Genomic DNA, 14,510 nt, shown 5'->3' on the forward strand with positions numbered 1-14,510 from the left:
ATTGTGGCTCACGGGCCGAGTTGCTCCGCGGCATGTGGGATCTTCCCAGACCAGGGCTCGAACCCGCGTTCTCTGCATTGGCAGGCAGATTCTCAACCACTGCGCCACCAGGGAAGCCCCTGGATTTTAGTTTTTTAACTTCTAAGAACAAAGTAGTTGAATTTAATTGCTTTGGGTGTTTATCTTTAAATTTTAACTTGAACAGGATTTACATATTTGACCTTTAATTTCTCCCTTAGAATTTTATAATTGCATAGAATTAAAATCAGGGGCATATCTCATTTGACATTTTTAAATGGAGTTTGTGCCATGGGTTTTATGCATTTCATATCACTGTTGGTTTCTGAGGCCACAGTACTTTGAAGCTGGCCATGATTTTGGATTAAAAAGGAATAGAATGGAAATGGGATGACGGAGGAGCATGTTTAAATCATGTGTATTTCTCACCCGTGTTAAAGACCAGAAACCAGCAGAGTCCCAGAAGGGTGTCCAAAGGACCTGCCTTTGGCATAAGACAAACAGCCTCCTGAAGGTGGAGGCAGGGCTGGCTTGATGAATGGCTCACCTCCAACCTCAGGGAGAGCCACACACTTCTTTACAGCAGGAATAGTGACAAGGCACGAATAATTCTAGGACAAAATCTGTCTCGGATGGATGCAAATCTCAGTGGGACAGGGAAGACATCTTTTCCTGCTTTCTCTTGTTTCTGGAAGAGAGATTTTCGCCAAATCAGCCAAAGCCACTGTGCCCTTTCTTCTCTTCACCCATAGAGAGGTGACAAGCTTAGGGGATTGGTAAACTTGGGGGGGAAAAAAAAACTAGGTGTACGTAGCTCAGTGCTGTCCTCATTTTTCCTTCTGGGAATCAGCTGTTAACAATGAGGACATATTTTGTTTTGCTGGCAAATAACTGAAGAGTGTCATAATTCTGAGGTTTGGTTGACATCTGTCTTTTACCAAGCTATCCGCTTCAATTTACCTTCAGTAATAAGTTGGTATTTTGACATACAGAGTTGTAATGTATTCTCAAATTATTTAGAATCTGATGGAGAGATGTGATCTTTACTGTATGATCTTCCCTGGGGGTGCTGAGCAGTAAGTAGTAGTATTCGTATTTTAAAGAAGGAATAGAAGCACTGAGTTTAAATTATGATGTACAGGATCACACAGATAAGTAGATAAATTGTGACTCAAATCCATGTAATCCTACTCTAGAGACTGTGTTCTTAACAACTATGTTATATTGCCCTGGTGAAAAGTTTAGTTTCTGAAAATGTAGCCAAAAACAAAACAAAAAGTAATGGAATAAAAGCTCAGGGTACTCAAGAGGGGCGTTGTGAGACTGTTGTCCTAATTTTTCACTCTTTCTTTCCCTTTTAGTCTCAACTCCAATTTCTCCCACCTTCTGGGATAAATTTAGCCAAGGCTTAAGTGTTGGTGGAAAGTGAAACTTTGGGCTCCTTTCTGTAGGTTACTTCGTGAGAGCTGGTTTGGGGCTTTTGTCTCAGTGTGGGAGAGATCCATGTCTGGAGATTAATAGTAGGTAATACTGAAGAAGGAATAGAAAGTTATGGATCTTGGGAAGAGATTGACCCACTGAGTTCTGAGTCTGCAATAAAGGAAGGTCAAACTCGATCCACTATGTGTGTGTCTGATCTTTCTGGCTCCTAAGACATTGATAAAGGAGCTTATGGAGCCCAGCCGTGAAAATATAAAGAGCCTGGGAACAGGGATGTGCTTCAAAAATAGGACAGGTAACTGGCCTTCTGATAACTCCTAGCATTTAGACCTTGCCCCACATCTTGTATGGTTTTCTACAACTGAGGAACTGCTGCCATTTAGGATACTCTCCATTCTTCAGCCTTAACGTGTCCACAAAGAAATACAGATTCTCAGAATATCCTAAATGCAGAACACAAGGAAATCATAAATGGCAAAGTAAAGCTGTTGGAAGATATATGCGATTAAAACAAAAAATTAAACCTAAGGATATTTAAATGGAGCCTATATAAGCACAACTACTCAAAAAATAATTTCTAGAGAAAACAAAGAGAAATGGTTTCCCAACTAAAAATTTTGGTTCATAAGTTCAAGTATGATCACTTTCTTTTTGTAGTAGGTGGTTGGTACATTAAATGCAAATATTATTATAAAACAGAGAAAAAATATTTTTATATACACATAAATATGAATACTTATATATGCACATAAACAATAAATATACATATATATATGTGTGTGTATATATATTATATATTATCCAGAAGAACAAGGAAACACACAGGAAAAAGTCATGTAAAATCTAGTACTTACTTTCTGGTAAAAAATAGTTTTATCTCACCCAATTATTTCAAGCTTTGAGGTTTTTCTTACCTTAAGTCCTTTAAAGGCTGATCAAAATCAAACACACAGGGGTAGAGGATAGGCAGTTTGCTTGGGAGGTGAGTAGGCTGGGTCCCTTCCTAATTCAAGATAGCTGGTGTCCTTATAAGAACAAGAAAGAGACACCCAGGAGAGAACATATTATGAAGACAGAAAGATATTGGAGTGATCCATCTACAAATCAAGGAACACCAACGATTGCGTGCCAGCAAGCATGAGAAACTAGGAAAGGCAAAACAAAACAAAGCAAAACAAAACTCTGCAAGTTTCAGAGAGAAGCTGGCCCTGAAGGTACCCTGATTCTGGACTTCTGGCCTCCATAACTTTGAGACAATACATTTCTGTTGTTTTAAGCTATCTGGTTTATCGTACTTTGTTACACCAGCCCTAGCAAACTCATTCAGTTGGGGTGTGCTCCATGAACTGGTGCTGGTGAAAGAAAAATTGGAGTAGATTTCCCCAGATGACTGCTGGTGGACAGGCAGAATGAGTAAGAAATAAACCATTGTTGTTCAAAGCCTGTCAGGTTGACACAGAACTTGGTAAACTTGAAGTAGTGTACTACTCCTTTATATAGATAGATGATTGATAGATAGATAGATAAGTAGTCTTTACTGAAGGGAGAGACGTGGTAGCAGGTAGTGGCAACACTGGTTTTGGACAAGAACACTAACACAGCTTGGGATCAAATTTTAGGCACCATCCCTAGTGGTAAATGCTATAGATCTCATTGAATTCTACAGCCTGAATATAGGTAAACAGTGTCTCTAAAACATTTTAGCTAACAATAAAACTGATCACCTTTATTATTTTTTTTCATTAAGAACCTATTTATAACACTCACTATGCTAAAAAAGCAAGTCAGTGATTTTTCCAATGAAAATACATCTCTAACATTTACCTTGTGTTCAGCCATTGGCTTAGGAAGATTTTTTTTCTTTTTTGCCCGATACATAAAATCCTGCTTTTTGAATGTCATTATGTTTCCTTCGAATAAACCACTCACAAAATGTTCAATTCAGTTCATTCAATTAAAGCCCATAAATATTTTCTGAGTACGCACTATGTTCCAGGGAAATAATAGGAAATAGTCATAATCATAATAACCATCTTATGACATTTAAGAGTCTGTTAGGAGACACTAATATTGAACACCACAAATAAATATATAAAAATTATTGCAGATGTGACAGGAGTGTTATTTTCAAACCATAGTAGTTTGTCAATTCAGCATATTCCCTGGGGTGGCATTTAGGTCCCAGGTGCCTTATGTAGCATTATGTCATTTAGGGGAGAGCATCTAGGCTTCAGCTGACAACTGCCCATGCTGTTAGCAGCTAAGATGTACATGATATATTATCCTTGTTGGGGTTTTAGTTTTCAAAGTTACTCCATGCTGGAATCCCCTAAGATGGATGAAATATGGGTTGCTGGGAATGTGTATATATAAGAATAGAAGTGCAGATTGAGATAGGCTGCAGCAGAATTGCAGGTTAACTCAATTCACAAACCTTCCCTGAACATTCAACACATGCATTTCCTGTTTTTATTAGTCATACAGAATATTAGAAGAAAATATTTATGTTCTGAGAGCAAATGACGTAGAATCTAACATTCTGTGACTATTCAAATAAGCATCTGACTGTGAGGGAAAAGGACTTATTCACATATGCAAGGCCAAGAAATAACACCATCATGCACAATTTCTGGAAAAAAAGTGACAGAGTATGTATTCCATTAACATGAAAAATAAATTCAAGAAAGAAGAAGCTATGTGATATATAAAAAATTGGAAAACCACATCATTAAATCTGAATTATTATTTAAAAAACAACTTTTTAATTTAATGCAAATAAGAAATAGACGTTTTAAACAAGAACCTGGAAAAGTAATTATCTTACAATGAAAATTAGGAATTACAACTGTGCAAACTTTTTTTTTTTTGGTGGGAGGACAGAGATATCAACTTAATTCAAAAGTGCAAAACAAACAAAAAATAAGTAACTGCATTTTTAAAATAAGTATGGCAATCTGTATATCTTCTTTGGAGAAATGTCTATTTAAGTCTTCTGCCCATTTTTGGATTGGGTTGTTGTTTTTTTAGATATTGAGCTACATGAGCTGCTTGTAAATTTTGGAGACTAATCCTTTGTCAGTTGCTTCATTTGCAAATATTTTCTCCCACTCTGAGGCTTGTCTTTTCCTCTTGTTTATGGTTTCCTTTGCTGTGCAAAAGCTTTTAAGTTTCATTAGGTCCCATTTGTTTATTTCTGTTTTTATTTCCATTTCTGTAGGAGGTGGGTCAAAAAGGATCTTGCTGTGATTTATGTCATAGAGTGTTCTGCCTATGTTTTCCTCAAGGAGTTTGATAGTGTCTGGCCTTATATTTAGGTCTTTAATCCATTTTGAGTTTATTCTTGTGTATGGTGTTAGGGAGTGTTCTAATTTCATTCTTTTACATGTAGCTGTTCAGTTTTCCCAGCACCACTTAATGAAGAGGCTGTCTTTTCTCCATTGTATATTCTTGCCTCCTTTAACAGAGATAAGGTGACCATATGTGCGTGGGTTTATCTCTGGGTTTTCTATCCTGTTCCATTGATCTATATTTCTGTTTTTGTGCCAGTACCATACTGTCTTGATTACTGTAGCTTTGTATAAGACATCTATCAATTTATCAATATATAATCTATTGAGAAAGATAGTTCTTAACAGAGAATACACATTTTTCCTAATATCCATGAAACATTTAAAACAATTGACCATTTACTAGACATGGAAAGAAAAAAGTGCAATAACGTCTAAAGAGGCAAAATCATACAGATTTATTCTCTGAATACAAAAGAAAATTTATCAAAAAATTGAATAGTGCAACCTACCCTCCACCTGTTAAATTTGAGAGTTAAAATAAAAACATCTAAATATTTTGAGTTAAATTTTTAAAAAGAGTTAAGTTCTATTATAAATAAATGTAAATGAAAGCATTAAATATCAAAACTATGGAGCATAAAACTAGAGGCTAATTAAAAATTTAAATATCATAATTAGAGAACAGGATAGACTTAAGATAAGTAAAAACACCTTTAAATTGAGGAATTAAATTAATAAATTAATAATAAATTAATATTTTGTTGAAAGACTAACAAAATAATTTAAAAATAGATAATAGGGAGGATTTAATATAAAATGGAAATTAAAAAATTAAAATAAGTATACTTTAGCATACAACCACAAAATCGTTCTGGAAGAACTAATTTTAGCAGGTTTAATCCAGGGGAAATAGAAAAACATAAGCAAATCTGAGGAATAAAAAAGAGCAAATAAAACTGCAAATAAAAATAAAACCAAAAACAATTCTAAGAAATCACTTGAATGCATTCATATCAATTCAATTAAGATTATAGATGAAGATGATTAAGTAAGAAAAGTAAAGATTGGCAAAGAAATTAAAGAGAAGGCAGAAAACTTACTGGAACAATAGAAATAAAAAATAAAAAAATTTTTTTGAAAAAATAAGGAAAGTTTTATTCTCCAGAAGGGCCTCAAATCCATCATTTTAACAGGTTGAATTCCAAAACATGGTCATGCACATTGTAGCTAATTTAAATAGTTGCAGAGCCTAGACAAAATAGAAAGCTTCCTACCTAATTCTTTGAAGCTACTAAGCTTGATAAGAATTGGATAGGTTATTCCTACCCATGTTTGCTGGATCCCATCTCTTACCTCCTTACCAGTCTTAGAGTGCCTGGTTCTTGGTGATTGGCACTCCATTCTGGAAAACTGCAGCTTTCATGCCTTCTGTGTACTTGGCTGGCACATTGTCAACCAACACTGTTAACCTAAATATCTGCTTTCTTTCTTTTTTTTCCCAGATATAATTAACATATAACATAGTGTAAGTTTAAGGCGTATAAGATATTGATTTGATACATTTATCTTGCAATATGATTGCCATTGTAGTGCTAGCTAACGTCTCTGTTGCATCACAGAATTATCATTTTAGCCATGGAAACAATTAAGGTGGAGTCTTCTAGAAAGTTTAATGTTTATAATATAGTTTCATTGTCTGTAATCACTGTACTGTGTATTAGATCTCCAGGACTTATTTATCTGTTGAGTCACAGGTATGTACCCTTAAACAACATCTCTTTTTGAAGCTGAATCTTGTACTTCTGGAGAAAAAACAAATCAGAAGGACACATTATCATTTGAAAATGAATAATCCTAATCCTCAACTGTCTGGAATACCTATTTGTTCTTCCTAAGCAGGGTTCCTGCAACCTCAGTTATTTGTGTAGTTTCTTTATTATTTTTTCCAAAAGAAGTATGTCTTGAATTTATGCTTATTAATTTTTTCCTTAAAATCAACTGTTTACAAAAATCAATTCAATTAAAAGAAAAATTTATGTCACATTATAAATTGAAAATCTGAATTACTTGATATAAGTGTATGGTGATATGAAGATAAATATCAAAAAAAAACCCAAACAAAATGATGTTGTTTGATGAGATACTTTTCTCATTCAAGGAATAAGAAAAATTCATGAGAGAACTTTTAAAAATGTAGTGATTTTTTTAAACAACTCCTTACTTTTTTGACTGCCATCTCCTACACTTAAATCCTCCATCAGCCGTCCAGTATTTTGTGTACTTTTAAAAAAATTTACAGTTTTAACTACCATCTCCTGCTTCATTCCCATTTTCAATGCTCTAGTAATTTATTCAACAGATATTGACTATACACATGCTATATGTGATGCACCCTTCTGCACTGTCCTGTGTAATGTGAAAGATATTCAGTATATCAACAGCAGTAAAAACCAAAACCAACTCTCCTACACTGAACACAAAACCAAAAATAATTTTAAAAAAAGAAAATCCTGCCTCAGTGGGTATATCAGCTCTACATTATTAAGAATTATTTACTCCTCTTGCTTCGGGCCACTTTGTTCACCCTTGTACTCTGTATACATCACTCCCCAAAACAGACCACACCCTCACTTCTGGTTTTTCCCTCCTACTCAACAAAAATGCAAGCTCCATATAGCCTGGGATTTTGCCTGACTCATGGCCCTTGGATACCTAGCACTTCGATTCACTCTTGGTTCAAAACCTTGGGAATTTCCCAGGTGAAAATCAAACTGATCCTTGTACAGAGGATCAAGGAGAGGGCACACAGAGGGCAAGGAGAGGTAGAAAGAGGCATACCACTCCAGATTGGTAGGTGGCAGGTTTCACAAGCAAGGGAATTTACATAACAAGGCTACCTTCCCTCTTTCTCCAGGGGCACTCCAACCCCGAGTAATCAGGAGAGAAAGGGATCCCAAGCTAACTGCTCTGCCTTTGGGAGCAATGGGTGAAAGGTATTCTACATTACAATGGCAGGGGGTGAGGAGCCTCCAATTGCCCGGGTCCAGCTGGAGGGTGAACCTGCGGTTACATCCTCTTGTTGACCTCCTTCAACTGTTGTCTCTGGTGTGGTAGGCACTCAATAGGTATTCTTCTGAGAATTAATGACCCAGTCATAGAAAAATGAGCTGATCTTACTAAAGCACGGTTAACATGTCAGTTCAACTTTCTATAAGTTTTTTAGGTAATAATTAGATCTTCCTCTTAACAGTAACTATTAGGGTTGCTTGAAATAAGGGATAAATGTACCTGATCACCTCTCTTACCAACATAATGACCATTAAATTCTCCCAAGAGGAGGGTAGAATGTTAGTACAAGATGGAAGAAAAAATTACTGCTTAATTAAAAGCCTCATATATGTGAGTCCTCATTTCATTCACTGTTTTTTAAGATAGGAGACTCAATGGAAGGTGAGATCTACTTATGAGCAAATTTATTGTTATTTCAGTGGCGCTTCGTGTTACCAGGTGCTGAGCTAAATTTCTGTATTTTCTCAGCAGTGAACTTAAAATATTCAGAAACATTCCATAAGTATATGAATCTTCACTCTTCTCTTCCTGAAGTGGAAGTTCTTTGGGTGAGCTGAGCAGCTGAGTGCGACATTTTGTTATGCAAATGCATATAAAGAACCTCATGTGTTTAACAGTATTTAATACTCACCATCTTACTGTTTGTTCTTCTCTTAAATTATCTTTTCCTGAAAAAGGAAGAACATCTCCTTACATGCACAAGAATGTAAAACACAGTACTAATGGCAGTCTTACTGTCATTGTGCTCAGCAAGTTACATGTTGCATCTCATTTAATAATGCAGCACTGTGTATGGAGTTCCTTTATTTCCGTATGAGAGATGAGAAAACAGATATATATCTAGGCTAAATAAATTGCCCAAATTTATAAGGTAGTGAGAAAAAAAGTGTTAAAGCAGTTGGCTTGGGATCCCTTTCTCTCCTGATGACTGGGGAAAGAGGGAAAGTAGGTGACTCTACCTAATGTTCTTGTGAATCCACTGATAGACCTCCTTTTAACATAGACAAAGGACATCCATTGGGAGCAGAGCCCCTACCTCTGTAATGCTTCTATCAAGATATCCCACGTTTAAGATTGTTTATGGTAAATAAAGTAATAATGTATAGATTTATGAGACATAGATCTCTGGAAAATGCCACATAAGTTAAGCATGTAACTGGGCGTAAAATAAAGATGCTTGATAACCTAGATATGTCCTGGTCCAAGAGCTAACAGCTCCCTTAAAGATCTTATCTCTTCCTCTGGGCTAAAGAGTTTTGTCCCATGTAAGAAAGGATCAGGGAAAGTATCCTTGATTTCCCAGACCCCTCCTTGTTTCATCCATGTCTCTTGATTATTTGTATTCTTGAATTTATTAGAAAAGTTTGATACTGGGTAAAATTTCTGATATGTGTGAGTCTGATTGGACAACTTCATCTTTTATGCTGGCTTAGCTGGTAAATGGTGGAATTACATTCCACATTCTTACACGCAGCAGAGCGCACAGATGGTTCTCTAACCCTTACGACCTTTTTTTTGTTTTTAGTCTTATTAATCATTTCACAGTGGCACAGTAAAACTATCAAAGACCACTGTTCTACTAAGATTCTGAAAAGAATTCAAACTCTGTTTCTTCATAAAGGTTTAGTCCATATTTTACGACATTCATTACCACAGAAATTCTTGTTTCCAGTAAAAAGATTCTAGACATTCTACTTAAATATAATACAAAATTTGCTACCAGCAAACATTTAAAATATATTTAATAATATATAGATATTTCATAGCAGATTTGCAAAATTTTCTTTTCCAGCATTCCCAAAACAAAATAATAATTAACATTTGTATAGTAGTTTATAATTTACAATCAACTTATATATGAACTGCTCCAGTGATAACAAGAAGTACTGAAGGAAGTTTCTGCAAATCATTGAATAAGGTTTATTATGGATTTTATCAATTGATTTAATGTGATTTTTAAAATGTTACTATACTAGGATTTACCTATACCACTACTTAGATATTTCCAAATTCAAAACTGCCGCAGACCGGCTGCAGAAAGCTAGAAGTTCCTGGCGGTGAGGGGTAAGGAACTGAAAAGCACCAGTATGGGGTCAGAAGGGCCAAGACAACTGATGGTTGCAAGGCAAGTTTATTCAAAGAGCATGAATGTATATATAGGTTTAGTACGGAACGAATATCAGACAATAAATCAGTAAACCTTGTATTTCCGCATAATTCTGTCGCCACTATCTATGCGCCACTATCTATGCACCACTATCTATGCACCACTATCTATGCACCACTATCTATGCACCACTATCTATGTGTCAGCATGCCTTATGGGCCATTCTTTGGAGATACAGACTTCCCCCTCAGGGCAGCACGTCCTTCTTCTGGGGAACAACCAGGGGCTCTTAGATGCAGAGCAGGCACCTGGAGCGAAACTGGCCGCAAGCCATTTTCCTTTTTTACGCTCAATACCGCAGCGTCAGGAGTGCATACCAAGAGAGAGACAAGCAGTTCTCCGGAATGCAGAAAGCTGAATAAGCTTACAGCTTGGGGGCCACCACACAAAACTTACTTATGCACATGAAAAATTCACAAATATTTTTTATGTTTTTGAATATCTGTACATTTATATGCTATTTCATCCAATGCCCATTAAGAAACTAGAAAAGATGCCAACAAAAAAATTCAGAATTTTACTCTTCATAATAATTCACATAAAGAAACAGTAAAAGCATTTTCAAATGGTACAGGGGAAAAAACTATAATAGAAATTTTCTGCTTGCTTCAGTTAAATTTATGAACTCTTTTACCTAGAAGGCTTATCATATGCTTTGTTTCATTAGTTCAGAAGAACTAATTGAAAACTGTAAATGATGAATTACTTAATTCCCTTGGTACAAAGGGAACAACAGGAGTGGTGGAGGAATAAAAATGGAAAAAGTACTTTTTATTGCTGAAATTCTCAACTTTTATATTAATCTGTTGCTAAAAGCATGCCATATATTGCCTAAATTGAGGTTGACTAAAATTGTACAATGCATATAAAATATATCTATTTGTTTGTGGTTTTCACTATATGTAATAATGTGTGAATGAAATAAAGAGAAACAGGAGGCTATGTTATGTAAGCCTTGTGAAAAGATAGTGGACACTTCAGACATGGTCAAATCTAGGTTGGAGTGTAATGAGAACCCTTCCTTTCTATTGCAACCAGAAGCCAGAATTCTAGCATAGCTTTCTTTGCTGGGCTATTAGTTCTATATCTGTTCTGAGACATGTGGATTCTCCCCAGTATATTCACCAAATCCTGGGGAGGACTTTGGCAATTTTAGAGTGGACTATTGCCCAGGCATTTACTATTACGACCTGGGAAATAACCAAACTATAGCATCAAGGGAGACAGCTGATATATCAGAAAATGTACTTTCTCAGAGTATTAATTATTCATGAACATATAAAGAATAAGTTATTTGAGCCAAGTTCATGGAGAAACCTTCAGTCATTGACAAAGTGATGGAAAAGCTAATAAGCAAAGAGCAAACAGAGAAAGGAATGGTCCTGGGAGATACAGATGGTGGTGGGGATTTGGGAGGTTTAGGAAGAGAGGTTTCTGCATGTAAATGGACAATGAAAAGCATGATTAGAGTTAACATCAGGCCATTCTTCTAGTCACGACTTTCTTGAAGTTCCCGATTTCACTCTGAATAAAAGTCAGACTACTTATTGTGGCCCACAATGTCCTGCAGAATCTGGGCCCATAGTATCCCACTGACCTCACTTGTATTCTTTTTCCTCTCCTCACCCTGATTCAGTCACCCCTGGGCCCCAATTTTATTAAATGGGCATAGAATTGTGGGTTTGAAGCTCAGAGACAATAACTTCATAATTGGCAGTACATATTCTTTTATCTGTGTAGCATCATGCACCCATCTACACATATATGAACTTCTATAAAACAACAAAAATATCTCTGTTTGCATCTAACAATATGACACTATTTTTGGTACAAATTGAGATGGTCTCTCCTTGAGCTGAGGAGACGCAAAGTACCTATAGTCATTTTATCTATCTTTGGGGGAGAGTTGCGTTATCTTTTGGGGTTATGTTAATTACTCTGAAAATTCAGTGAAAGTTCCAACTTAATATTGTTACCTAAAATCTAAATTGTTCTGTAAACCTCCAACTACAACAACAGTATAAAAGATAATAACAGGAAGGAGGAGACAGAAGGAAAAAGTTGACGCACACATACATGACAATCAAGGAGGAAAATATGCAGAGCTGCTGCAGTCCTCATTCCTGCCACTCCTGATGAGACAGTAGTGGGTATTTTGAACTTCTTTTATCTACTGTACTTTCACGTTTTGTTTCTTTTACCTTAATGCAGGAAATTACTGGTAGAGTGAACAAAACCTTTATTTCATTCAGACTTTTCAATGCTGTACTTCTGGGTTAAAGTATCAATAATTAAACAATTCAATTTGGACTACACAGTTATGAATTTGGGTAACGGCAATATCATCCAACTAATATTTTCTCCACCTAACTTGCAAAAATATCATAAAAATGCATTTGAAGAAGGACTTCTGGTAGCTGAGGACAATGGTGTCAGCATAGCTGCGTATCTCCAAAATATACTTCCCAACCCATAAATAAAACCTAGAGAAAAGTAACTTCTACACAAAACTACATTCTCAGCATAGCTTGAAGACGAAGAATGCTGAAACTACAAAATAAGTAAAAAGAAAAAATATCACCAAATTCCATCATGCTTTCTCTCATGCAAAGCTACCTCCATCCAGTTCTAAGGCTTTTTGGTCAACAAAGACAGACTAAGAAAAACTGACTGTTGGGGAAAATGGAAGAGGGAAGCTAATGAGAAGATATCAGTGTGGTTTGGGGGGGAAAAAAACACCAAAAAGATTAAATCTATCCTAAATAAGAAAATACTGAGAAAATGTCCATGAGGATCTGGGCATTGAACAAAGGAAAATAATTCTAAGTATGCTCAATTTAAAGGCCTAGGTGCCATTTAAAGGGCCAAGCACTATTTTAAAACATACATGATTTAAAGGGACAGGCATAATTAAATGAGGAGTCTTTGAAATGTATAACTTCTAGAGAATTAAAAAGGCAAAAAGAAAGGGAGAAACACCTTTGGCAATTGGGTGGTAAAAGAAAAAAATTTTAAAGGAAAATTTAGGATCCTGCAAGACAAATAGTGATATAAAATTGAAGTGCTCTTTGATAGTATTCTTAGATGTAACATCAAAAGCACAAGCAACAAAAAGAAAATAATACATAAAATCAGACTTTCTCAAAATGAAAAACTTTTGTGCACCAAAGAACATTGTGAAGAAATTGACAAGATGACATATGGGATGAGAGAAAATATTTGCAATTCTTACATTTGATAGGTGTCTAGTATTCAAAATATATATAGAACACCTACAACTCAGCAAGTAAAAAAAAGGACAAACAACCCATTTAAATCATTGGCAAAGTACTTGAAGAGACACTTCTACAAAGAAGACTTACAAATGATCAATACATTCCTAAAGTACTCATCATTAGTCATTAGGGCAATGCGAGTATAAAGCAAAACCTTATAGAAGTATCACCCCTATGGCGGTAATAATAACAATACTCAGAAAACATCATTGTTGGAAAGGATGTGGAAAAATTAGAACACTCTTACATTGCTGGTAGGAATGCAAAATTGTTCAGCCACTGTGGAAAACAGTTTGGCAGTTCCTAAATGGCCTTTTTTCCACTCCTAGATGTATACCCCAAAGAACTGAAAACAGGTACTCAAACTAGTACATTTACATACATTTTTATAACAGGATAACTCACGATATCCAAAAGATGAAAGTGGCCCAAACATCTATCAATGGATGAATGGATAAAGAAATATTGATATATACATACAATGCAATCCAACTAACTCTAGTCTTGGTGGGATTGGGACAAGCAACATATGTGTGTTATACCTAGGCTTTCCCCTTTAAAACAGTAAATTAAAGATAACTAGGAATGCATGTACATGATATTAGGATCTGACCATACTTTCTGAGGACTCATGGCCAACACAGATCAGAAAATCAGGCATAGACCTACTCTTGCATGAAGTTTATATCCCAAATATAGGGATATACAAAAGGAAGTATTAGGCTGGCATCACAAATAAAGAAGATCTGCAGGGCACCTCTGTTTTCCTAGTAATGTTAGAAACTCTGCAATTGAAACAAAAGAAATCTCACACTAGTTCAGCACAGATGGACTTCACCTTAGATGAAATTTGAGGAGGCTAGACCTAAAGAGTGATTTGCAAAAACTTGATAAGAGAGGGTGACTTTAATGGTAAGCAAAAAGCTACATTGGCTTTTAATATAGAATGTATTGGTCAATCAGGGAAAGCTGTACATACAATTTATAATCTATAATAAATGCAGGACAAAAGGAAGTAAGACATAAGCTGAAAATTCAGAAGAAAGTATTATTACAGAATTCAAAAATCGTAGAATACTTTAACTTATTGGCATTTTTGATAAAGTGCAAAAAAGCCCATGGCACATGGAAACTTGAGCAGGTAGGCTAAGATATACATAGTCTGTAAAGGCTGCTAGGGTAGTTAAATGGCATCAGATTAATTAAAATATGATGAAAAATAACAAAACTAAAATATAAATGGACTAAGAA

This window comes from Balaenoptera acutorostrata, chromosome 13, assembly GCF_949987535.1.
Source record: "Balaenoptera acutorostrata chromosome 13, mBalAcu1.1, whole genome shotgun sequence".
NCBI lineage: Eukaryota > Metazoa > Chordata > Mammalia > Artiodactyla > Balaenopteridae > Balaenoptera > Balaenoptera acutorostrata.